A 27,807-nucleotide genomic window follows, 5' to 3' on the forward strand; every position below is an offset into this window, starting at 1 on the left:
AGGTGTTTGGTTATGTGCTTTAAGATAATGTGTTCTAATAGTTTACATACAGTGCATGTTACTGAGATTGGCCTGTAGATAGCGGGTTCTGTTTTACTTCCCGATTTATGAATTGGTTTCACTTTTGCTTTTGTTAAAAATTATTAATAAGTACTTGGCCATCCACTCAGCGTATCTGCGAAGGAATGCATTTGGATGCTATCAGGTCCTGGTGATTTCTTTGGGTCTAAGTTGAGTAGTGGGTTAAATATGCCTGTTTCGATTAGTGTGAGTGGATCTAGAGGCTTATTTCTAGAGAAGCCTGCTTGTGGTAGTGTGCCGTTGTCCTCAGTGAAAACCGAGCGAAAGTTGTCGTTAAGCAAGTAAGCAGAGTTTCTGTTATCTTCATTTGAGGCTCCGTTGTCGTTGCGATTCTTTTGGTTAATGTAGCTCCAGAACTTTGCTGGAGCAGTTTTCAAAAAGCTTGCGAGTGTATTAGTAAAGTAGAACTGTTTGGCTGTCTTAATTTTTGATTTCGTAAGTTGGATAGCTGCGCTGAGATTTTCATGCGTAAATTTTATTGGGTCAGTTCTCAGCAGTTGTCACATTCGGTTTACTTTACGTGTCGCATGTATAACGTCACGCGTTATCCATGGATTACGCCTACTAAGTATCTTTTTTCTAGTTGGTATGTAATTGGTTATACAATGAGATATAATGACGTCAAATGCGAGCCACAATGTATCGATGTCCGTATTGCGGTTATGTGAAAGTTGCAAAAGCGAGTCGTATTCAATAATCAGGTAATCAAGTATACTAGTGTCGTTAGCTTTAATATAGTCTGGGTAACCGATGATTTGCTGAGGGGTAACGATGTCATGAAGGGGTATAGTGCAATAGGTGATTTTGTGATCCAAAATACCATCGAGTAAGCTTAATCTGGTTTCGTCATTCATAAAGTGATTACTGAGGAATATTAGATCTAGTACGGAACAGCTGGATCCCTGTACACGTGTAGCTTCAGTTACAATTGAGTAAGGTTGAAGGATAACACAAAGTCAAGTAACGTCTGCACAGGGTGAATGATGCTGCATTGTTTGCCAGTTCACTTCAGGAACGTTGAAATCACCTTCGATTATTAATCTGAACCCTGATGCTTATTGCTCAGTATATTCATGCAATCCGCGTATATTGTCGAGAGTATATTGTCGAGAATTTTTAGAGTATGTTAAAGGTACTGTGAACTTTTCTTTGAATTTTATAAACAAGGAACCAACTTCTCTCCTGAACGACGCGTCCCAGTTGCCCTATCCGTCATCATCTTGATGAAATCGCAAGGATATACGTAGCCCGACTCCAAGTATACGCAGTCCGCCTCTCCTGCATGTTCTCCTCGGCACGATGACCTCAACGCAGTGAGCAAGTTGCGCAACCGGTCCCGCTTTCTATAGGCGACCGCTGCTGCGTTAAGATCAAGGCGTCGGTGGTTCAGTGGTAGAATACTCGCCTGCCACGCGGGTGGCCCGGGTTCGATTCCCGGCCGACGCATGTATTTTTTCTTCTTTCATTGCCTCTAAATTCAGAGATTTTTGAACAAGTGTGTTTAAAGAAAATGCGTTCGTAAACTGCTAGAACTAACCTTTTTAAAACAGTTCTACTGGACTACGTGAGCGTGCGATGACGCCAGCACCCAGCGAGAAAGGTTCCCAACATACAGCTTCCGGAAGCATTTGGATGTGAAGTGTACGGAAGCATCAACTAGTGAGCAGCAGAGATAAGCAAGAGATGTTTGGAGTATTGCTGGAAACAGAGCAGGGAACAGACCGATAAGACCGGATGATGTGCCGCTACCTATAGCGGCACAAAGTACATGTAGAAATTTTTAGAAAATAAAAGAGATTAAGGAGATGTATACAAAAATGCTAGGATGTCATACATTTATAGCATACCTCACTAAATCAAGCAGGCCAAGTGACTATTCCTCACCGCCCCGTCTTAATGTTTATGCCAATAAGTCATCATCATCATCATTGAAGGGTGAAAGAGGAACCCAGGTGCAGTGAACGCCTGAAACATGACGCGTTTCGCAGCATTCGCACGCACTGGCGTGGCATGCATTTCGGAGGCCACGCGCAGTGCTTGCGGCGGCACTGCTAGATGGCGCAGTAGGTCCACAGATGATCACAGATGTCCGTACACGCCCACAAGATGTCGCTAGATGGTGTATGGTGTAGCATGTTCGCGAGAAATGGAGCGCGGCTAACCCACCCTGCAGTTTAAAGATCGTACTCACCGGCTCGCTATGGGTAATATCGCAGAAACGACGAGGACTGAGTGCGTACTTCGCGGTGGCCCTGCTAAATTGCGCAGCGTGTCCGAATGGAAGCAGAAGAGAGCAGTCCCAGCCTCATGCAAGACGCGTGGACATCGGGGACAATACGTTGCCTCTCTACATTGCTACGGTACTAATCGCATTACAATCGCATTACCGTGGACATTCATCGGCAGAGGGGTTCCGCAGAAATGTTTGCGGTGTTGAACACCGTGTAAGGAAAAGCCGCAGTAAGTCATATCTCTCCGAGTTGTCTCGTATGTCTCCATGTATGCTTCGAATGTAGTCACGTCGTCGGGCATTTGAAGTACGTGACAACTGTGAATTTGCAGCATTTAATCTACGGGAAAAAAGGCTAACGTTCTTGCTAGTAAATTTTCCGTGATTGGTAGGGCTGATTGTGTTTTGCTTGCATTTGCGAGCGGTTACTGTGCAAAATGCAAGAAGAGGCAGATAGTCACTAATGCCTGGTACAAACACCACAGCAACAAGTTCGTTCGAACCTCTCGTGAAACAAAAGTCCTGTAGACAAATTGATGCTTTCGAGAGGCTGTAACCGACGCACGAACCAAAAGCAAATCTGTGGTAATAACCAGGTTCACTCAAGGCATTGTCTGCTGCCAAAATAACTGCAAAAAGCTACGCTACGAAGACAGGACATTTTCATTAAAACATTTGAACATATTTGTAAACGGGGGCAACGTGATCAACGCCTTCACTTGTTGGCGGTTGACCTAGACGTGTTTCTTGTGGTTGGGGCTTTACTTTCCAATGTTACTCCCATAAAAGCGTATATATTATCACGCTTCATTATCACTGTCATCGCCAGCGCGTTAAGCTACACGAAAACACTGATGGTGTTTCTGAGGTGCTCAGGCCTGAAGGAAATTCTGGGAATGTATTTATTGTGTCTTTGAATGGTCCGTGTACTGTATGTGTTGTTTGTGGGCTTATGCGACCACTGTGATCACTTCGTCATTGCACTGTTAAGCCCGAGGGTGCGGGATCATATCGCGCCCACAGCAGCCGCATTTCGCTGGGGGCGAAATGCAAAAACGCCCTGGTACCACGTATGGGGTGCACGGTAAAAAAACAAAGAAAAAAAACGCACAGGCTGTCAAAGTGAATTCCGAGTCCCCCACTATTGCGTAAAGTCACGTAAAATTCCGGAAATGATAAGTACAATACGTAAAGTCTCGTAAAATTTACGCGTAAAACCCAGAATTCATTTTGTTTACCTGGAGTAGCATTCCAGGCAATCAACAACCTATCATTAAATTATTACCTGTCGTTCTCTCTCTGTCTTTACTCGCACTGTTCCAACACTGGGCTGAGCAAATAGGATCACGGGTAAACATTAAAAAAAAGAAGGTTGCACGGAGTTTTATACAGAGCCACTTCAATATTTCACTTTCTGAACGATAACGATTTCCCTTAAAAAACTGTAAAACAGCAAATGAGCGCACCCTCGGTTGATGTCATTTTTTTTTCTCAGCCCGACTGTCACTAGCGAGCGTGCTGTCGACTTGCGCCTCCGCTTTTCGTTTTTTCTTGTATTTTTTTAAGGCGAAAGCTTTAGGTTGCTCACGGGTCGAAAAATCTGCTGTGCTTCATCATCGAAAAATTTACCCTCCGGCTTTATAACACCAGAATTCAATGTTGCCAAAATCGATGGTACCACCCACGACTATTCGTGGGACTCGAACCCACCACATTTGGCGGGACGAAAATTCAATGGCACCAAAATTGACGGTGCCACCATAGATGGTCGAACGCACGATAATTAGTGGGAGCTGAACCCATGACCTTTCACGTTAATTTAGGCGAACGTATTGAAGGCGCAGTTAATTAGGGTAAAGTAAATAAAGGCACTAGAATCCACAGCCTTCAGTGGGAGAACACAAGTAATATAGGAAGTAAGAACGCGTTCGAATCATAATGTCAACTAATTTGACGAATGTCTCGTGAGTGTGCAGGCTTTCGCCTTCGTCCTCTTTATTTATTCATGCTGTCGATCCCATCAGAGATCATAACAGGAAGAGCATACACAGTTATCTTGCAATGTAACAATAATAAATAGCGCAATATTAAGATTACACATAACAGACATGAAATTAGCAAACGCAAACAATATTATAGGCAGGAAAATAACGTAGTACATTATAGTAATGTTACGAAAAAATTAAGAGGTAATCAAAAAGGTAGAAAATTTGCATAGGTGAACAGCATGGTAGGCATTAATTACACAATAACACATGACATTGAATTTAAGAGTAAGAAGGGGTAATGAAGTAGCCTGTCAAATACCAATGCTGGTAGGCAATAATTGCAACAGAAAAAGAAGTCAACAATCTGAATAAATAAACCATACTACTCTGTAATGGCAAGAAACACAAGCTATAAAAGGGAGGTATACATAACAGGTAGCAATCCATAGGATACGTTTAAGGGGTCGTTAAAGAAATTGTGATTATGCACACAATATACTGAAATAAACAGGCACAGAAATACATGGTGACACAGGTACGTCATACTTGTGAAACACGCAATTCATTTTCGGCTAATGTTAAAAAAAGTAGGTCAGGATGGGCTGTTTGTAATACTAGGGTCTAGCTTTTTTCATTCACGTGTCACTAAAGGGAAAAACGAATGCTTATGGCTTTCCGTATGAAATGGGTGTTCGTTTATTCATAGTGAATGTTTATGTCGGGTGAGGCGTGTTTGTGCTATAGATAAGTATTTGGAACTGTCTATTTTCAATTGATTATGAATAAGTTGATACATAATTTTTAATCGTGCAAGCTTGGCTCCATTTTGTAAAGTCAGCATACCGGCCTATTTTAGCAATTCTGTGGTTGAGTCTGTTAACCTATGTCTGTTTTAAATGCATCTTAGTGCCTTCCTTTGAATTGGTTCTAGTTTTTTAACGAGTTCTTTGGTGAAAGAAAACCAAACTAAGTTAGCATATTCTAAGACAGATCTGACAAATGTGTTATATCTTAGCAGTTTTGTGTTTGGGGGTGCTAGTCTAAGACGTCTGTTTAGGAAAAACAATTTTTTTTTGTGCGGCCGAGGTAACGTTGTAAAGATGGCGCTCCCACTTGAAATCGTGTGTTAATGTTAAGCCAAGCTACTGGTACTCCTTCACATTGCTAAGTGTGGCGTTCTGTATAGTGTAGTTAAATACTCATGGTAGCTTTTTTCTCGTAATTGATAAAATCGCAGATTTTTAATACTTAAAATAATTTGCCATTCGTTACACCATTTGTACACAAGTGACAAAGCGTCGTTCAAGGCCACATGGTCATTATAAGAATTGATTACCTGATACAGAACACAATCGTAAGCAAAAAGTGTAACATTGACTGGAATATTATAAGGCAGATCATTAATGTATATGTAATAAGAGTGGAGCCAGAACACTTCCTTGTGGAACTCCGGATCTTACGCTAGATCTAATGGAATACTCCTGGTTAACTTCTACAAACTGAGTGCGGTTAGTAAGGTAGTCTTTGATCCAGTTTAGAATAGGGCCCTTTCCCCATTTAAGTTCGAGTTTATATATTAAATTGTTATGTGTTATACGATCGAAGGCTTTTGAAAAATTTAGAAAGATTAGATCGATTTGTTTCTGTAGGTCAATACTTAACGATACATCGAGGACAAGCTCAATTACTTGTGTGACCGTGGAAACTCTTTTGCGAAAACGATGCGGACAATCTGTTAGTATTTCTTCCTGTTCAGGTGTTTGGTTATGTGCTTTAAGAGAATGTGTTCTAATAGTTTACAGACAGTGCATGTTAGTGAGATTGGCCTGTAGTTAGCGTGTTCTGTTTTACTTCCCGATTTATGAATTGGTTTGACTTTTGCTTCTGTTGAAGGTTATTAATAAGTACTTGGCCATCCACTCAGCGTATCTGCGAAGGAGTGCATTTGGATGCTATGAGGTCCTGGTGATTTCTTTGGGTCTAAGTTGAGTAGTCGGTTAAATGTGCCTGTGTAGATTAGTGTGAGTGGCTCTAGAGGCTTTTTTCTAGAGAAGCCTGCTTGTGGTAGTGTGCCATTGTCCTCAGTGAAAACGGAGCAAAAGTAGTCGTTAAGCAAGTTAGCAGAGTTTCTGTTATCTTCATTTGAGGCTCCGTTGTCGTTGCGATTCTTTTGCGTAATGTAGCTCCAGAACTTTGCGGGAGCAGTTTTCAAAAAGTTTGTGAGTATATTAGTAAAGTAGAACTGTTTGGCTGTCTTAATTTTTGATTTCATAAGTTGGATAGCTGCGCTGAGGTTTTCATGCGTAAATTTTATTGGGTTAGTTTTCAGCAGTACTCGCATTCGGTTTACTTTACGTGTCGCATGTATAACATCACGTGTTATCCATGGATTACGCCTAGTAATTATCTTTTTTCTAATTGGTAAGTAACTGGTTATACAATGAGATATAATGACGTCAATTGCGAGCCACAATGTATCGATGTCCGTATGGCGGTTATGTGAAAGTTGCAAAAACGAGTCGTATTCAATAATCAGGTAATCAAGTATACTAGTGTCGTTAGCTTTAATATAGTCTGGGTAAGCGATGATTTGCTGAGCGGTAACGATGTCATGAAGGGGTATAGTGCAATAGGTGATTTTGTGATCCAAAATACCATCTAGTAAGCTTAATCTGCTTTCGTCATTCATGAAGTGATTGCTGTGGAATATTAGATATAGTATAGAACAGCTGTATTCCTGTACACGTGTAGGTTCAGTTACAATTTTCATAAGGACGAACGATAACAGAAAGTCAAGTAACACATCCGCACAGAGGTAATGATGCTGCATCGTTTGCCTGTTATCTTCAGGAACGTTAATATCACCTGCGATTATTAATGTGAACCCTGATGCTTATTGCTCAGTATATTCATGCAATCCGCGTATATTGCCGAGAGCATACTGTCCAGCATTTTTAGCGTATGTTAAAACTACTGTGAACTTTTGTTTGAATTTTGTAAAGAAGGAAGCAACTTCTGTACTGAACTGCGCGTCCCAGTTGCCCTATCCGTCATCATCTTGATGAAATCGCAAGGATATACGTAGCCCGACGTTTACACCACGTATACGCAGTCCGCCTCTCCTGCATGTTCTCCTCGGTACGATGACCTCAATGCAGTGAGCAAGTTGCGCAACCGGTCCAGCTTTCTATAGGGGACCGCTGCTGCGTTAAGAACAAGGCGTCGGTGGTTCAGTGGTAGAATACTCGCCTGCCACGCGGGTGGCCCGGGTTCGATTCCCGGCCGACGCATGTATTTTTTCTTCTTTGATTGCCTCTAAACTTCAGACATTATATTTGAACAAGTGTGTTTAAAGAAATGCGTTCGTAAACTGCTAGAACTAATCTTTTTAAAAGTTCTACTGGACTACGTGAGCGGGCGATGACGTCAGCACCCAGCGAGACCAGTTCGCAACGTACACCTTCCGGAAGCATTTGGATGTGAGGTGGACAGAAGCATCAACCAGTGAGCAGCAGAGATAAGCAAGAGACGTTTAGAGTATTACTGGAAACAGAGAAGGGAACAGATCGATATTACCGGATCATGTGCAGCTATAAGTAGCGGTACAAAGTACATGTAGAAGTTTTTAGAAAATAAAAGAGATTAAGGAGGTGTATACAGAAATGCTAGGATGTCAAACATATCTAGCATAGCTGACTAAATAAAGCAGGCCAGGGGACTCTTCCTCACCGCCCCGTTTCAAAGTGTATGCCCATAAATCATCATCATCATCGAAGCCTGAAAGAGTAATTCGGCAGCAGTGAACGCCTCAAACACCTCGCGTTTCTCAGCATTCGCGCGCACTGGCATGGCACGCATTTCGGAGGCCACGCGCAGTGTTTGCGGCGGCACAGCTAGATGGCGCAGCAGGTGCACAGAAGATGACAGATTTCCATATGCGTCCACAGGATGTGGCTAGATGGTTTAGCGTGTCCGCGAGAAAAGGAGCCGGGACTGACGCACCTGCAGTTTGAGGTTCATACGCGCCGGCTCGCCACGGGTACAATTGCAGAAGCCACGATAAGGACTTAATGGGTACTTTGCGGTGGCACTACTAGATGGGGCAGCGTGTCCGGAGGGAAGCGGAAGAGACCAGTCCCCGCGGGAGCACACGCCTCATAGAAGACGCGTTTCGGTCGGGGACAATGTGTTGCGTCGCTACATTGCTTCAATACTAATCGCATTACTGTCGACACTCATCGGGAGACGGGTTCCGCAGAAATGTTTGCTTTGTTGAAGACCGTAAGAGAAAAAGCGACAGTATTTCATATGTCTCGGAGTTGTCTCATATGTCTCGACATATTCTTGGAATGTAGTCACGTGGTCGGGCATTTGAAGTACCTGACTACTGTCATTTTCGAGCATTTAATCTTCGAAAAAAACAAGTGTAACGTTCTTGCTAGTAATTTGTCTGTTAATGGTAGGACTGATCGCCTTGCGCTTGCGTTTGCGAACGGTGTTTGTGAAAAATGCAAAAAGAGGGAGACAGTCACTAACGCCTGGTATTAATACCACAGCGTCAAGCTCGTTCGAACATTTCCTAAAACCAATGCCGCGTAGACAAATTGATGGCCTCGACGAGGCTGTAACAGAAGCACGAACCAAAAGCAAATCTCTCGTAATAACAGGTTCAGTCAAGGCATTAATTGGTACATTATGTGTTGCCCAAATAATCGCAAGAAGCTAAGCTGCAGAAATACGACATTTTCGTTAAAACATTTGAACACTTTCGTAAGCGGGAGCAACGTGACCAACGACTTGACTTGTTGTAGGTTGCCTTAGACGTGTTTCTTGCGGCTGGGGTTGCACTTTTCGATGTCACTGCCGTAGAAGCGTAGAATCATTATCACGCTTCATTATCGCTGTTATCAACGTCTTGTTAAGCGCCACGAGAGCACTGATGGTGTTTCTGAGGTGCTCAGGCCTAAAGGAAACTCTGCGAATGTATTTATTGTGTCTTTGAATGTCAGTGGATTGTATGTGTTGTTTGTTGGTTTATGTGACCACTGTGATCCCTTCGTCGTTGCGCTGCTAATCTCGACCACAGCAGTCGCATTTCACTGGGGGCGAAATGCAATAAATCCCTTGTACCACGCATTGGGTTCACGGTAAAAAAGACAAGGAAACAAGCGGTCAAAATTAATCCCGAGTCCCCCACTATGGCATAAGGTCATGTAATATCTCAGAAATGATAATTAAAACTCCTAAGGCCACGTAACATTGACACGTAAAGTGTAGAATTTAAAATGTTTTTGTTTTCTTTTTTACCTGGAGTATCATTTCAGGCAATCAATAACAACCTGTCATTCACTTAATAGCTCTCTTTTTTTCTCTGTCTTTGTTAGCACTGTTCCAACACGGGGCTGAGCAAATCGGATCACGGGTAAACGTAAAAAAAAAGGAACGTTGCACGGCCTTTTACTCGATGCCGCTTATATTTATTTATTTATTTATTTATTTATTTATTTATTTATTTATTTATTTATTTATTATTACCCTCAGGGCTTACAAGAAGCATTACAGAGGGGAAGGGCTTTCGTATATCAGTACATATAAAATAAATACAAGGAGAAGTGAAGAACAGTTATACCGCAATGAAGATGCCGCAACAACAGGTAAATGAGCACAAAAGTAACAAAGCAAAAATAAACACCTAAAAATCAAGTAACAAGAATAGAAAGACGAAAACACGGAATAGTAGCAATGAAAGGAAACGATATCAATAGGTGACAACGCGGTAGTGACGCCGTTTTGAAGCAAGCTTGTCATTCGTTTGATAGTGCTCTGGGAAAACGGTCTGTATCTGTGATAGCGACTAGGAGCGCAGGCAGGTGGATCCACTAAAGACATGTTCTCGGCAAGAACGAGTATGAGTAGGTAACTGTGCGCTGCGCAGGCACATGGACTTTGAGGCGATGATCGATACGTGCGGCGACATAAGATGCTGGTGTAATGTACCGGGACTTCGTGGTTATGATAGTAGATTTTGTGAAAGAGGGAGAGACGAGATAATTTTCTTCGGGAAGAGAGAAGGGGAATGCCAGGAGCAAGTTTCATGTTAGTAACGCTAGAAGTACGGTGATAATTGTTAAGAATGAAACTGACCGATCGATTTTGCACACTTTCAAGGATATTTATTAGAGTAGCATGGCCAGGGTCCCATATCGTGCATGCATATTCGAGGTTAGGTCTGTCATAAGTGACGTAGAGTTGTTTTAGTTTCGGTGAAGCTAAGGAAAAGTTACGTCTGAGATAGTCAAGCATGCGGTTAGCTTTCGACGTGATGTATTCGATGGGTCTTTTCCATGAAAGATTGCTAGCAATATGCACACCGAGATATTTGTAAAAAAAGTACTGGGTCAAGGGGAGTATAATCAAGTATGTAGGCGGGCAAGCTGACTGGTTACGGTAAATTTTCATTGTTTTGCATTTAGAAGTGTTTAGTTCTATTAGCCAAAGCTTGCACCCTGCTGCAGTGTTATTGAGATCATCCTGGAGTGTTAAAGTATCGTTAGTGCTTTCAATCTTGCAGTATATAACACAGTCGTCAGCAAATAGACAAATGGAGCTTGCAATTTGGTTAGGAAGATCATTGATATAAATAAGAAACGTTCGGGTGCTAAAACAGAGCCTTGAAGTACCCCCGAACCGACCGCAATTTCAGAAGAATCATTATCATTAATGCTTACATATTGTGTACGGTTAGAAAGAAACTTTCGAATCCAGTTGAAGACCAGGGGATCAATATTTAGCTGGCCCAGTTTTAGTAGGAGTAAGTGGTGATTAACTCTGTCGAAGGCTTTTGCAAAATCTAAAAATATACAGTCTACTATAAAGCCAGCGTCTAGAAAAGTATGGAGATCGCTACAAAATGTTAATAACTGCGCTTCGCATGAGAAGGACTTACGGAACCCATGTTCACTTTTATGAAAAAGCGGTTGGATTTCAAAAAGTTGAGAAGATGAGAGAAAATTATGTGTTCAAATATTTTACATGGTACCGATGTCAAGGAAATAGGTCAGTAGCTGTATGGGTTATGGGTGTCGCCGGACTTGTGAAGTGCAATTCCTTTTTTCCAGTCTCTGGGCAAGGAGCTATTGTTCAGAGATTTTGTAAAAACCAAGTTTAGTATAATGGAACTATATTCCGTAGTACTCTGCAAGAGTTTGGGCATAATGCTATCAATACCGGACGAAGAGGATCTTCTTAGATTGTTAATAATAGAGCAGATACCAGATGAGTCGAGTAAAATCGGTTCCATTGGAAAGAAACTATAGGTGCTAAGAATGGTGAAGAGCTGCCAGAGTGAGTGGGGCAAAATGAATGGGTGAAAGCGATGTTAAGTGTAGACGCGCAATAACGGCTTGGGATTATCTCACCTAATTCATTAGTAAGAGTTATACCTTGACTATCGCGGCTTTTCACGACGTTCCAAAAGCGTCTCGGATTCGTTCTGAGTAACGATGGAAGCGTGGTGTTATAGAAATTAAATTTAGTTTCTTTTAAAGCATTGGAGTAAGCTTTTGCTGCGACGGCATAGGCGGACCACTTGTCAGAAGCTGACGATTGTTTTGCAGCACGGAAAAGTCTGCCTTTTTTGTTAGATAGTCGGTTAAGGTGTCTGGTGTACCACGGCGCATTAGATGATTGAAAAATCTTTCTTAAGGGAATGTATTTGTTTACCAGATGCATTACTTTACCTTTAAATGATGCCCACAATTCTTCGACTCATGCGTCGGTGTAAGATATATAAAAACTGTCGAGGAAGGAAGAAAGATCGGTGTTGATAGCGTCAAAGTTAGCTTTATTATAATATCTGATAAGTTTAAAGCGCTTGTTCTTTTTAGCAGTTGGTACAGAGATAGAAAAATGTATCACGTCGCGATCACTGAGCCCTGGCAGGTGAGTTATTGTTGATACAATTCCACTTCCAGTTCCGGCGCCCTCGGTTGATGTTTTCTTTTTCCTCTCTCAACTCGACTGTCAGTAGCGATCCTGCTGCCGACTTCTTTCTCCACTTTTCGTTTTTTTCTTTTATTTTTTAAGGCGAAAGCCTTAGGTGGCTCACGGGTCGAAAAATATGGTGTGCGGCACTATCGAAAAATTGACCGTCCGGCGTTATGGCACCAAAATTCCCTGTTGCCAAAGCTGATTGTGCCACCCACGACTATGGGTGGGACTCGAACCCACCACATTTGGCGGGACGAAAATTTAATGGCGCCAAAATTGACGGTGCCACCATGGATGGTCGAACGCACCATCATTGGTGGGAGCTGAACCCACGACCTTTCATGTTAATTAAGGCGAACGTAGTGAAGGCGCAATTAATTAAGGTAGAGTAAATAAAGGCCCTTGAATAGACGGCCTTTGGTGGGAGAACGCAAGTAATAGGAAGTAACAACGCATTCGAATCATAATTCCAACTAATTTAATTAATGTCTCGTCAGTGCGCAATCTTTCGCATTCGTCCTCCTTAGCGTATGTTAAAGCGACTGTCAACTTTTCTTTTAATTTCATAAACAAGGAAACAACTTCTCTGCAATATGACGCGTGCCAGTGGCACTATCCGTCTTCATCATGATGAAATCGCAAGGATATACGCAGCCCGACGTTTACCCCACGTATATGGAGTCCGCATCTCCTGCATGTTCTCCTCGGCACGATGACCTCAATGCAGTGAGCAAGTTGCGCAACCGGTCCCGCTTTCTATAGGCGACCGCTGCTGCGTTAAGATCAAGGCGTCGGTGGTTCAGTGGTAGAATACTCGCCTGCCACGCGGGTGGCCCGGGTTCGATTCCCGGCCGACGCATATGTTTTTTTTCTTTAATTGCTTCTAAACTTGAGACATTATTTTTGAACAGGGTGGTCACGCACATTGGGAGCTATCGACCCCAATGTTCCTGTGCAAAGTCGCACAATTATTTAGAGGCGATGCATCACATATTTAGGTTACCATAGGACGCACCCAGTCGACTGCCATATCCTAGCGGAAGTAGAAATGAGGAAAGATACATGAGAAAAAAATAAGAAAGACAATGAAGAGTCAGACAGCATGAACACATACGCAGATGAAGGCTCACTGACATTCACAATCGTTCGTGTACAGACCACTCCCCTTCAAGAAGTGCAATGGCGCTTTTGTGGCTTTGTGGAGGCAAGAGTGCTTTAAATCGAAAGCGTTCATGGTGTGCATGCAGCTGGTGCCTGAGTTAAGTCATGAGTGAAAGCCGGGTCCGCTGTATCCACTGTCTAAGCGTCATCAAGTAAACCAGTACTGCCGAAGCCCGCTGGGTGCAGGAAAGTTCACAGCCGGCGGAATTAACATGCACTCCAACATCTAGGACGAAGCTGCAAGGGAAGCCCAAGGGAAGACACGAAGTTTTGGAGCCGATCGAAAAGTCTTCCTGTACGGGGTCAAACCCGGGCGTAACGTCTTTCAGGGGCGGTCGCTCCACCATCTGAGCTAATCAGGAGGCTAGCAGGTTGCAGTGCGAGGGGAAACTAATTGATAGCTTGAAGCGCAAAACATTGAATATGGCAAATCAGTTGTGCGGAAGCCTCCCATGCAGGTGGAGAAAGTTTAATGAAATGGAAAAATGGCCGCGTTAGTGCGCATATATAGGCAGTCGGCGGCGGCACTCATTGGAATGTTACGCGGCAGTGCTTCGCTCTGAACGATTTGTCCAGATTATATGGTACAAAAATGCGGTGGCGGCAGTGAAATTATCATATCTTGCCCGCTGATACCAGAGTTTTGCACAAAATGTGCCAAAATGCTTCTTTTTTTTACTCGAAAGAAGCTCGAACGGTCATTTAACGGGAGACTGCATGGAACTCGGCCAAGCAATCTGTGTGCATGTGGGGCTTCATTGGAGCTTTTCCTGAATGTATCGGTAGCGTTACGCCTGCGGTCCTAAAATTGTTGCGCAACCTAATTAATGCCGCAATCTCTGCTAATCTCGCACTGATTATAAAAATGCCGTCATCCCTGTACAGCAGAGACAAAATACCTAGTGAATGCGCACCATGCAACCATACCTGAAAAATTGTATGCAAACATCTCCGTTTCTCTTTGTTTTCTTTTTTTCTTGCTGTGAAATGCTGACAGTTAATGCGTTAAATTAAAAAAAATTAGGTCAATGTGACAGGCATCAGGTTATCAGCTTTTCGAGGTCATACGAAATTATTGATATTGCAGTAACACTAAAAACGCCTCACTTAAGGACAAGGTGCACTTGCAGGGTTGTGCTCAGAATCGTAATTATTTGTGAGGGTAAAATTTTCAGCTTGTTTTATTTCAGCTAATAATGGCCGCCGTTGTTTTCCGTCACTCTGAAGAGCGAAAGAAAATTTGAGTAACCGCCTTTCAGCCCAGCGTTATGACGTCCTACGTCTAGAGACTGATGTCACACGTGCTCCTACAGACCAGCACATATCCGTGTCTGTCCGCTCTCCACGAGGCTTACCCCGACGTGTATCGCGACGACGCCTGCCCGTCCTGCAGCCAGACCTTCACTCTACCTCACATGCTCTGGGAGTGCGGGTCGACATACCCCAAGTTCATCAAGGAGGAGTGGGACTCGCTTCTGCGTAGCCCCGCTCTAGACAAGCAAATCCTGGCCGTCCGGCGTGCCCGCGACCGGGCCGGTGGGCTAGACCTGCCGGTCGCGACGTGGGACTAGCCGGGTGCGCGACGAGTTCGCGTCCTCGCCGGACCTACAATAAAGTTTATTCACTCACTCACTCATGTCACACGTGATTCTCGCCAATACCCTATATGGTCACTTTCCTTTTGTACCACCAAGTCAAAACCCAAAAGGCACCACCATTTACCAGCTAGGCAAAATAACTTGACCCTCGTGCCGTCTGAACCACGTAATAGAACAGCAATTCAGGTCGCCCTGTAATCCTTAAGTGAGCATCTTGTAATCACAATTATCGTGATGAAGTTATCGTAATATTAAGTATGCATGCGACGCATTATGATGTGAGTACTTGCTAACTTTTTTTTTACAGCTGAGCGATATCTACGCCACTCGTTCCTCTTGGAGCGATATCGCAGAGATTGTGGAGTACAGGTGTGCAAAATAGACGATTACTAACTCACATAGACTCAACACTATTCTCGAATGTTTCTGCTCACTCTCATTCATGTTTACTCAGGTAGGCGGAAAGATTTGTTTTCCCTGGGTGGGAGGGGGGTGGCTGGAGCCTTGGAGAAACTTCCTCCTCTGACCTCCAAGAATTGTTTACTGAAGGGACGACCTTACATGAGTATATTCAAAACCTCATAGTAGGAGAGAGTTCAATTTCACAGCCCACATCCTGAGTCCTGTGGCACCACCAAGAATCTGGCGTCTCTTGGTGGTGTAATTTTCCTTCGTGCAATCTTCTTCTACTTTACTATCACTAATACTGCTTGGTCTTTCCGAAGAATCTGCAGCTCCTATTTTCTATTTTTTTTTTTACTGAAAGTCCAAGTATAAGCGCTGCTGTGCATGACTGCTGTAGATTCTGATTTCTAGTGAATACGACTTGGCCTCATTTCGGTTACCGAGTAATTTATATATATGATTGACCTATGCGTGAAAGTGGCGATGTTTTCATTCATAATAAATTTTGGAAATTATTAGAACAGTTTCTTTTTCATGAGTCGTTAGCATTGATTACTGGAAAGAAACGCTACACGGAGACGCCATATCATTCATGTGCATTTCGCACTCCTTTTATAAATGAATCTGCCGAAGCGGTCACTGAAGCCTGAAGATCTTTTTCAGGTCAGAAAGCACGCAAAGCAATTTGAACTGATGTCAACATACAGCAACATATTCATTCTCTAGTGGCGAGGGTAAACAGAGCGCAAGAACGACAACTGAATCTCTAGGTGTAAGCTATCCATGCCATAAGAAACAATTGTTAGTTAGCTACCTCTTTCTCCTTAAAGAAATATAATAAACTTTGTCCTGCGTATATAATTAAATATACTGTGTCGGCGAACGGTGTTTACAGTGGAAATTCATTAAAAAAATGTTGACGTGAAAAAATACGGATCAGGTAGCCACCGCTGGTGCTTCTAATGCGCTTGTCCTCCTCTTTGCAGGATTTGCAGGTATAAAGCGAAAGTATGTATTAAAAGCAGTGCATGTCCGAGCCCACAATAATGCGGTAAGCTTTTAGCCATAATAAAAGTGTAAGTATAAGGTTAGGGGCAACTCCACAGAAACTTCAAATCATGTGGGTGACAGGACTCTGGTGATGACACGTTAGGGGGGTAGGCTACGGTATCGCCAGGAAGTGGGGGAAGCTTGCCCGCCTGCCCCCCCCCCCCCCCGGAAAACTATGGAGGGGACTCGGGCCCCGGAGCCTCCCCGCAGTCGGCGTGGCGCCTATTCACACTCGTCGGTACTCACTCAGGTTCCTACATACTCATGCCCAATCGTACTCACCAACGCTCACTCGCGCTCATCATCTGTTCCATATTAACGCTTAAACGCACCCACCCACGCATATTACTAGCCTCCACTCCCACTGGTCGGCTCTCACTCACATACGTAGACTCACGCACGTACACTCGACGACAGTAACCTACGTTCACATGTTCACGGCCACTTAAAATAACCGTCAGTGATTTTCGCTCGTACTGACGCCAACCGGCACTGCCTCCGGCTCATACTCCCCTCTCGTTCGTATCCACGTCCACTCAGGCCTTTCTTCACTCACTCACGCTCTATCACACTCCTGTGAAGTTAGCGTAGAACGAGTAAATGTCAGGGGAGGGGGGCACTCGTTAGTGAGTATGCTGTTGCATATTGCGCAGTGATCAACATCAGACAACTCTCTCTAAAGTGCGAAATTTACGTATCGCTGCGACCATTTGATTTGTTTAAAACGAAGCAAAATGGTTTCCATGGTATGCTCAAAACACAAAGCGACAAAACACAAAGCGACATTGTTGCAAACGGAGGGTGGGAACCCTAACACATCACGTGCTCGACATGGGCAGTCACTGATCTTGTTGTAACGCATGGACGGCAGCGCAAGACTAAACGCTTCTGTAAATCATCGAAAAAAGCGTACCGTTATTTACAGTCGTGCTACGACCCCGGAAGAAATGGTCTCTGAATTAGGCGCTCCAACTCACGCCTGCGAATTCTAGGGCCTAGCAGACGGCGCGTGGCCGGCGCAATCCACACTCCTGGCTTCCCAGAGTAACCCCCGCGCGCGTTCGCGCGCCGCGGTGGATCTCAAACGCCATGCCACACTATTCCTGTTTCCGCCAGGGCCTGCCAGGCGGTTGCCCTGCTCGATCGCAAGGCTAACAGGGATTTTCAGGAATGATAAAGGTGGCTATACAGGAGTGGAGGCGCACGCTCCGTCGTTCTGTCAGTGTTTCTGCCGCATGGTCACCTTTTGCGCGCTGCAATTTTACAAAGGACGCAGTGGAAGATCGACTCACATCGACAGATATAAACAAAAGGGCAAGTTGGACTGTTATCTCGCCTCTGTGGCTCGAAAAAAGCCTTGCCGCGCCGAGCCGCTGCGTTAGCCCTAACGCCAGCGTGGTCGGAGTCGCCCGTCAGCTCCGGCACGAACCCTAGCGCCGGCGCGGCAGAAGTCTATCGCCAGGTCCGTTGAACCACGCAGCCTTCAATAATGGAAGTGGTCGTAGAGGGCGAGAAGATTACCGAAGACGAGTATCACAGCGGGAGCTGGAAGAAGTTGGAGGCGCAGCGCTGGTGCGCACACCAATCGCCCGGAATCGAGACGGAAACGACACAGACCGCTACCACTACGGGATCCGCGCACTGTGAGAGGGGGAGACCTCGGTTCCGCGCCAGGCCGCCACCACTCCCTAAACGTGAGCCGCTGTCGAAACTTCCGCCCGAAGATTACAAAATGATCCTCCGACCGCAAACAGCAGTCTGCTGAGCTACGGTGCGACAGAACTATCTAAAGCAGTCTGCGCCGCGACGCGAGTGAATCCCACCAAAGTCGTCACCGAGGATCAGCTCCGGGTGCACCCTACCAACAATACGGCGCTGATTAGCAGCCCCTCTCGTGATCGGGCCGACGGATACATCAGATTGCAAGTCATCAAAATCGGGCAGCAAGAAATACAAGTTCTTGCCCACGCTCCGGTGCCTGAGAACTCTACCAAAGGGATTCTGTACCACGCGTGTTCTGACCAAGATGATGCAGCCATCTTTGATGAACTACGATCCAGAAATAAGGGCACGCAAATCGTCGGAGCCAGGCGACTGGGGAAATCCAAACACATTGTGGCGACATTTGCCGGGGCCGTACGTCCTCCCAGACTACGAGGTACTGGGGAGCCACGTACGTCGTTTGCCCTCTTCGAGACCGGGTCGAAGCCTGTTTTAACTGTCGGAAAGTAGGCCATTGAACAGACGTGTGTCCCCAAGAACGAAAGGCAAAATGCAAGAGATGTGGTGATGAGACACATGCCACACCGGAGTGGGGCACCAAGCCCGCATGCATAGCTCAGCGCATAGCGTGTAAAGGTGGCCACCTCACCGGTGGTATGAACTGTAAGTTTAAATACTATTCCCAAGTACAACAGCATAGCAGCAACGACAAGCAACAACAGCACAGTCCACGACAAGCCAGTGACCAGGAGCGCACGGCTCGCATCACCACGGCGCCCCTGTCCAGACAGCAGTACACGGGTTACAGGGACGCGGTACGAGGCATACGAGGGACCAAGGTGGCGCAAGACCGACAGCAAGACGCGATCCCTAGGCAGCAAGCCCCCTTGAGCTCCTGAGATCAGACTTCCAGCAAAGGGACGGCCGCAGCACGCGGTCGCTCCTCCAGCCACGGCTGCAGGACCAACCGATCGACATCGCTGGTCAGGGTCCAGCATGGACAAACACGGCGATTGGCCCGGCAGTCCCCTGCTGCCAGCACAGACCGAAGGAGAAAGCCTGGCGGAGAAGAAGTCAATGAAACGGTGAGAGGGCTAGCCGCAGAAGTAAATGAGCTGCGGAAAACAGCTAGCAGCCGCTAACAATAAAATCCGAGCGCTAGAAAATCCCACGCCCACCCTGGTAACAGCTACAGCTAGAAAAACTGCCGTATCCGTACACAGGAACGCAGCGGCGAGCATGGAGGCACGTAATTAATGCAAGGAGGAAGCTAACGGAAGATATAGACTCCACTGCACAACCCGCGAACAGCCTCGAACAAAGAGTCGAAGCAGTAGAATAAACAATGGCAAGCCTAGCGAAAAGCATGCAAGAAAGGTTCAACACAATACAGTGTGTAATGCAAGAAACCCTCAAAGCCTTCCATGACATGCTTAAAACCGAAATCATCAGCATGCTACCCAAACACAGAGACTCCGTAATCCTCTCTCCCACCACTGAACATGGTTGCGAGTCACGCAGGACGACCTCACGACGGGCACGGCATCCCCACAGATGCGCGCGACGCCAGGTCCATGGTATTCCGCATAGGGGATGGCGGAACAAGTTAGGATATTACAGTGGAACTGCAGGTCGTTTGCCAAAAAGAGGGCAACGCTGCAGTTCGCAACGGCGGACCTCGACCCCAAGGTCGATGTCATCGTGCTACAGGAAACAGAATCGGCAATCAAAATAATCGGCTATACTTGTTTTAATGAGCTCTCTACAAGCAAGAAACCGAGTGCAAGAACAGCCATTGCTGTGCATCGAAACATCACCGCAATGCAAATCGACTTCCAAATCGAAAATCTGCACTACACCTTTGTGCAGCTAATGCCCAAAAAGAGGAAGCATAAATGCCTCTATATACTAAACATATATAGCCCGCCAAAGTGCAATACGATACCCTTCCCCACAATCATGAGAAAAGCGAGGAAAAAGGCGGCACAAGCTCAGATCGTGATCCTGGGAGACTTTAATGCAAGCCATACCATGTGGGGCTACCCGCGAAATACTAAGAAGGGAGTGTCGATAGCAAATTACGATTGGCAGCAGTAGCAGCAGTGTGCATCACAGCGCTCTAAGCCCGAACTTCTGTACTTTTTCAGACTGCACTCAGGTGTGACGTCGACAGTTCTACGCTGGGATCTTCCAAGTATACAACAAGAAAGATCACGGAGCGCCTATCTGCAGAGAATCTTCGCCGTATCAGCCACTGCTGGCGCTGTCATCTACCAGGAGGCTATAAGACTGATCCCCGAGGGCACGCCCATCACATTGGAAGCAGTAGCAGCAGTGTGCATCACAGCGCTCTAAGCCCGAACCTCTGTACTTTTGCAGGTTATTAACTGCATTATTATTTTTGCGTAGCTTTTACTCTTACTTTTGATATTACTGCTGCTGCTGCTGCTGCCACAGTGAAATATGTCTCCGGGAGGGCAGTGCAAATATGTGAAGAAGAGTGCGATGATTCAGAGAAATCAATGACATGCAGTGAATGTGATTGCACGTACCATACCGGAAAGTGTGCTGGCGTATCCGACACCACAGTAACATCGAAGGGTGAAGCGTATCGCAGAGCATGGCGATGCACAACATGCCGACGCTCTAAGTCGCGTTCACAGCTAGCAGAAAAGATGGTCAAACAACCTGACGCGCAAGAGGATGTACACGTGTGGTTGAAGATTATTAATGACAAGCTGGACCAATTGCTACCCCTAAAAGAATCTGTTGAGAGCTTGGAAGATGCTGTTCACTTCATGAGTGAGCAGTACGATCAGCTTCTAACACGCACGGAATAAAATGAACGCGATGTCGCGGATATCAAAGAAAGGTTACTAAAGCTTGAAGAACGGGAGGAGGTCACACAGCTTAAGGCCGAGGTTGAGTATTCGGATTGGCAAAGCCGTAAACTAAACCTGGAATTCCACGGAATTCCGCAAACTTACAATGAGAATTTATTGGAAGAAATAAATGCGCTAGCAGGAAAGGCCGAGCTCCCACAACTTTTGCAACATGATATTGTGGTGATCCATCGACTGCCCGCTAAAGAAGGAAAAACGCCAGGTGTTATTTGTCGCTTTGCCGAACAAATGAAGCGAGATGAATGGTGGCAAAACCGGAAGAAGCTGAGCAGTGTAGATGATAAGTTGTTTTTGCAAGAAAACATAACTAAAGGAACTCGTGCACTTCTTTTTGAGGTGAAAAACTGGGCAAAGATAAACGGTTTCAAGCACGTCTGGCATCACAATGGACGAGTCCTCGTGCGCAAAACTGACGGCGAAAATGCGGTGGCCATTTCAGGTTCTTGCGACTTGAGTAAACTAAAATAAGTAACACGGCAGTTTCTGAGATGACTAAATGATAATCACGGATAACGTCGACGCGGAACGTTACGTACTGCCGCATGACTTTGAAAGACACCTGGGACCAGTATATATGAAATCACTGAAGTGTTTTCATTTAAACATACGATCAGTAAAGCATAAAGTACCCGAACTTACTCTTTTTTTCCAGCAGCTTGATCACGTGTTTGACGTGATAATGCTTACAGAAACATGGAGCACAGATGACTCGACTGTTTTCCGTCTTCCTTCTTATCAAACTTTCTATGCTAACCGGACCAGTGGTCGCGGTGGTGGTGTATGCATCTTGGTAAAAAATACTTTCTCGTGTGAGTTACTTCAGGCGTTCTGCGTAAGCACAAGTGACTATGAGTTTATTTCGTTGAAATTGCAAAGGATTGTAATCGCTGTTGTCTATCGACCTCCTAACGGAATGATGACACCATTTTTAGAATACCTAGAAGGTTTTTTTGCATTTGTAAATGATTACCATTTCGATCTCATTTTTGGTGGTGATGTGAATATTAACATGTTGAGCAGTGATCCGTCAAAGGTTGGGCTGGATGTTCTATTAAAATCCAATGGCCTTACAAATGTTATTAATCTTCCAAAAAGAGTGACACTGAATACGTCTACCTTGATTGATATTTTTGTTACAAATGTAATGCCGGAGAGAATCAGAGCTGGAGTTATCGCGGCTGAGTTGAGTGATCATTTGCCTATTTTTTCATGCTGTAGTAAAAAGGTGAACATGAAACAAAATTCGCCTGCAAATTTAATACAACGTATTACGCCGAAAAATCTTTCCTCATTTGTAGACCAACTTTCGTTGGTACCGTGGGACACTGTGTATAATATTACAGATGCTTGCGCTGTTTACGAAGAATTCCTTAAAATCCTTAAACCTATATATACAGAGAACTTTCCTTTTGTACGCTTAAAACAAAAGAGAAAAATTCGTAAGCCCTGGATAACCTCTGACCTGACAGCGAAAATTCGGGAGAAGAATACAATGTTTAGCAAATTTGGCTCCCCCTTCCCATTCCCCTACTATTAAATAAAGTTGTTTCCTCCTCTTCCAAGGCTAACAGGAGAATTGGACTTCGCCCATTCACTCTCGCAAGAGGTGTAAATGAAAGCGAGCCCTCGCAGAAGTGCATGGAACGCTAACAAAATTATACGCAGGAAGTCCAGGCACTAATACTGTCAGGTGGGCTATTTGGCACGCGCTCATAGCCGCACAGTCAAAAATCAGAGCCATAGAAAGAACCGTAGCTTTATAACGATCGACACAAGAAAGGTGACAGCAAGCGTGCTCTGTGCCAAGGCGGAGCCAGTACAATTTACAAAAAAAAAACGTGAATCGCTTTATTTTGCTTTGTCGCCCGTTTTAGCGGTCGGTGATGCGCGGTCTGGCTTTAGCCGCCGCTACAAACGCTGCGTGCTATCCCGTAACCGTTTCATAGCTCTTCGAGACGCACCTGCTGTCGTACGATAGGGAATCTGAAGGTGTGCATGCTGTGGTTGAGCGCTCTGGAAAGGACAGCCCTCACCTTTTCCCGCCGTCGTCTCTTCCTTTGGCGGCTGCGGGAAAGGAGGATGGTGGTCGCCTACCATGCCGGCGTTCACGCTGTTGGAGTTGGTACATATGGGACAAATTTTACTTAGCTTGAAATAACGTAAGTTTGGGCATGTCGGTGTTCCATTACTGCATCTAGCTCACGACAGAAAACAAGGACAGAGTGAAAACCCGCTTCTGCCGTATATGACTTCGTCGGTTTTTTCTGTATAATGTGACGTCTCAATACGGCGATGAGCATGCACTATACGTTTTCCACGAGGCAGTCCTTTCATCAGTGCATGCTCAGACGCCGAGGTGTCCGAAATAGTCTGTGGCGCGCAAACAAAGGAGCTCACTTCGAGGCGACAACTGCCGATAAGGTCAGCCTACCTCAACCTAACCCTGACAAGCGGAACTGACGAAAAGGGCCAACGTCTAAGGTGACAACGCCGTCGTGGAAACAGCGTCGACCTCGGGTTCCCAGATTACTACTCGCTTGTGCCATATGCGGAGGCGAAGGTGCAACATTGGAGGCGGAATGGTGCCACATCATCGGAGGGATATTGCGACCGATTGGACGATTGTGATTGCCCGATACAGTCATCAGATTCCCTAGTCTTGTCTCCTAGGGAAGACGGCGATGTTAAAAGCGGAGACCTTTGTTGCAGTGAGAAAGGTGGTGCTGAAGTGTCTTGCAGCGAACTCAGTCGTTTAATATGCTCCTACATGGAGGGGGCTCCCGTATCTGGAGCCACTGTAAATAATCTTAAAGAAACCCTTTTCCTTCATTCCTGCTTCCGCACGTACTCATCAATGGGCTCGGTGTGTTCCTGGCTCAAACGCCACCTCGAGCCGCAACAATAGCCGCCTATACTACCAGTGCAGATTGGATGATTAACGGCTTTCTCCTCCAAATATTTTCGCAGCGTTGCTAACTCACCTAAATATATTCACTGTAACAAAAGTGCGCCATCAATCGGATCATTCTCGAAATATATGGAATATCCTAATGGGAGGGTTAAGCTATTTGTTCACATTGACAATCAATGTCGGTGGTTTCTGCACAAGTTTTCGCAGTGTTTCCGGGCAATTGCTACGGTACAGATTCCATTTCATTGCCCGAGGCGACCAGCATTTTTTGACATTGGCCAGCACTCCGACCGCAAGGGGACAAAACTCGCTTACACCATGCGTCTTCTAGGGCGAGTCTCCAATAAACATGGCGGACTAAAGGAGGCCGAACTTCTCCGCTTGATTCAGGCCTTCGTTATCAGTAAGATTACATTCGCAACACCTTATCTACATTTCCTTAAATCAGAATCAGATAAGATCGACACTCTTTTACGCAAGATATATATATTCGCTCTGGGGGTCCCCATACGTACCTCCACTGAAAGGCTAATGCTTACTGGAACTTTCAACACACTTACTGAACTCACAGAAGCCCACCTCACATCCCAATATAGCAGACTTCCTAACACTGCAACAGGTAGACACACTCTACAATCTCTTTCTATCACTCCGGCACCCTTCATCAAGAATAAATACACCATTCCACATCACATACACGAGAACCTCTGAATCTCCCCACTTCCTAAAAACATGCACCCTGTGCATCACAAACAGCGCAGGAGGCAGCGAGCAAAGGCTCTCCAAAAACAATTCTCCACCTCTAAAGACGTGCTCTATGTTGATGCCGCCGAATATGGGAACTGAAATCATTACGCAATATCAGTCATTAACTCTCACGGCCAGGTCGCTGCGGCCGCCTCCATTCCTGGCTCTTCCTCGGAGGAGGCGGAGGAAGCGGCCATAGCCCTGGCCCTCACAATTGCAAATTCATCAGTTATCGTTAGCGTCTCCAAAGCAGCCATACATAACTTCGGAGCGGGTAGGGTCTCTAAACTAGCCCTTTGTGTCCTCTTGGCCCATCCTTTCCATCAAACTGTGGCATTAATCTCAACTCCCGCGCATGCGGGCCTTGCCGGAAACGAGGCGGCTCATGCCAGTGCCCGAGGATTTACAGTTCGGGCTCAGGCATCAGATGTGTCGGACCTCGCCACGGAGGAAGGCCGTTTGAAGCGCGGGATCGACTTATTACTTACCACGACATCTGCACACACTACCGATTAGACCGCTTAACCTTTCCGCCACTCATGGGCAAATGCCCGCGTAGGTGTGAAGTTCTGTGGCGACAGCTACAGACTCGCACCTTTCCGTCCCCTTACCTCCTCCACCGCATTCATCCCGCCATTTACCTTTCTCCCTCTTGTAAATTCTGTATCTCTCCCAGAGCAGACTTAAACCACATCATGTGGGGGTGCCCTAAGCACCCCCTTCCCCCTTTCCTCAAGCAATTAATATCTAGTGAGGAGCAGTGTGAGGCTGCCTTGCGCAGCTCCAGGCCCGGTCTTCAGGAGGCCATCCTGGAGTGGGCTGAGAGGATAAAGGAGGCCTACTTCAAGTAGTTCCTCCTCCCACCCTCTATTCCATTGCCCCCTTCCCTTTAAAGAGGGATAAATAAAGTTTTTCATCATCATCATCGCTTACTCCAAATCGGGGTGTAACATACGTGCACCACTCGACAGGTGTGAATGGAAGGTTGACGTATACATCCAGCGGTAGCTTCGAAACGACGCGGCACAGAACGACGTGTAGTATATCGGACTCCAGATAACGAAACTTGTTTTGACAGCGCCGAAGCAACATAAACTTCCGTCGCATGCCAAACAAACATCTTTGATACAATGGGCTCAGCTTACTACCGATAGCGACAAAGTAGAGATAACTATAGAGTCTGCGTTCTGTCCTTCACTGTGGTTGATTGTCGCCGTCGTTTCCGTTGCTTATGAGCGACCGTGGCAGCGGAAGCTTGCTATCGTTTCTCCTCGGTCGATCTCATTGTCTACTAAAACCTTTGCATTGTCCTTATTTGCATGCACCAACGCGACGACTGCGTAGGAGCAGTGGCCATGTTGATCGCTTTAGTTGCGGCGACCTACTTGCATGCGTTTAGAAATAATACCACTATGACTCACCCGGTTAGCGAAGGAAGATTCCGTTTGCAACCGTGCGGAGAAAACCGCAACGCGCATGCGAAATTTTCTTTTAAATCGCCGTTCGAATAGCATCACATAGCTCTCACTTCCAAATAACAGAAATAATCATACAGCCACACTGTGTGTGTGGCTGACAAGGTAGCCTGCACACTGTATGCTTTTTATGTGTGCGTCCGTAGCTGTGGCCAAATTCATTCCAAAGGGTTTCAATTTTTATCGCTCGTGGAAGGCCAGGAGCGACGCCCAACGACTGATCGCATACATTTAGTTAAAGAATACATCGGCAAGAACGACAACGCTCTGATTACAGGTATAGACATTGATATACCACGGCATGATCATATGGCGTTTTTGGAATGTTGTGGAGCCTGGTGTCACCCGATACCAAGCCTAAATAAATTGTCCACGAACAAAAACGACTCTCCGCGACATGACCGCAAAGGATGAATACACCAAATGTTCACACTGCGGGGTCATCGGGAGCCCGAAAGCCGCCCAGTACACCCCAATAGATTAGTGCCGTGCACCCTAATATACACCATGCACACTGAGTCTGTCTACGCAGTCAACGCGTAATCTCCACTCAATCCTTACGACGCTTCCTGAAGGTCACCAAGCAGACTTGAAGAGCAGCTTAAGTGACCCAACTTCAGGCAAGTGGTTGCGTCAGCGGGTTTTGACAGGGCCCTAAGGTTCGCTATATAATGGAGGAAACAGACCGTCCACATCCTAGAGAACAGGCTGTCAACGTTTCACCTTACTTTCCTTGTCACAACTGCAAGGCTCAATAGACTAGAACAGTGGCTACTCATTCATTATAGCATTCTATTTTCTCTTGAGTATTACTTGTTCTAGAGGAAGTGATCATGGACCCTATAACACAAAACCGCTCCCATATTCCTTTTGATTAAAATCTTCTGACGTCAAATTTATGTAACCGCCTACGCAAGCACCAGGCAGTGACCCGCAGCGTTGCCTGAACAGCCCAATCAAACGTTCTCCTCGTTTATAGGGGGCCACTTTTGTTTGCTTTAAAAAAAATAACATTGTCGACATTGAGCGGCTTCTCTTATCTAATTGCCTGACAAGAGGCGAGGAGCAGGCTCAAGTGGAGAGTGTCACGATGCGGCGGAGCGAGCGCACTGAAAATAGTTAACCGGATGAAGAGGCAGGTGCCAGTGCCCGCGACTGGTTCGCCTTCCCTTACTTAGCTTGCGGTGGCTTGTATAAAATCGCGGAGACGTGAAACGGACAGTTAAAAATGTCGCTAAAACGGATGCTCAACAAAGAATAGTTGGCAGAGCGATGTTGTATACGTGCGGAAAGGGTTCGATCCCGTTATACTGTCCCGTAAAAAGTTTCATTATACGCAAATAAACACATTCTCTCCGGCAGGTGCGAGTAGCCAGTGCCTGTAAGATCGGCGGTAGCCATCTTCTATTCCTTTCAGAACGGGCAGTCTCCGGCTATTGGGAAAAAAATCCAGTTTTGTTCGGCATTTTAATGCATCTTTAAGGCATACACGTCACTTTGACGTAACGAGTTTTCGTGGTTTTGTGACCTCGAGTGACAGACAGGTG

General features: G+C 45.6%; 3 non-coding genes and 1 pseudogene across 3 annotated transcripts; all 4 read left to right on the plus strand.

The window, feature by feature from the left end:
• The first annotated feature begins 1,456 nt into the window (after positions 1 to 1,456).
• Positions 1,457 to 1,527, plus strand: TRNAG-GCC (transfer RNA glycine (anticodon GCC)). The gene has a single exon. It is a non-coding gene; the product is annotated as a tRNA-Gly (tRNA).
• Positions 1,528 to 7,518: 5,991 nt separating this feature from the next.
• Positions 7,519 to 7,589, plus strand: TRNAG-GCC (transfer RNA glycine (anticodon GCC)). Its single transcript has one exon. It is a non-coding gene; the product is annotated as a tRNA-Gly (tRNA).
• A 5,487-nt stretch (positions 7,590 to 13,076) lies between these two features.
• On the plus strand, positions 13,077 to 13,147 carry TRNAG-GCC (transfer RNA glycine (anticodon GCC)). Its single transcript has one exon. It is a non-coding gene; the product is annotated as a tRNA-Gly (tRNA).
• Positions 13,148 to 20,899: 7,752 nt separating this feature from the next.
• LOC142578442 (uncharacterized) lies at positions 20,900 to 21,595 on the plus strand (annotated as a pseudogene).
• Positions 21,596 to 27,807: the final 6,212 nt, after the last annotated feature.

Source organism: Dermacentor variabilis, chromosome 4, assembly GCF_050947875.1.
Source record: "Dermacentor variabilis isolate Ectoservices chromosome 4, ASM5094787v1, whole genome shotgun sequence".
Taxonomy (NCBI): Eukaryota; Metazoa; Arthropoda; class Arachnida; order Ixodida; family Ixodidae; genus Dermacentor; species Dermacentor variabilis.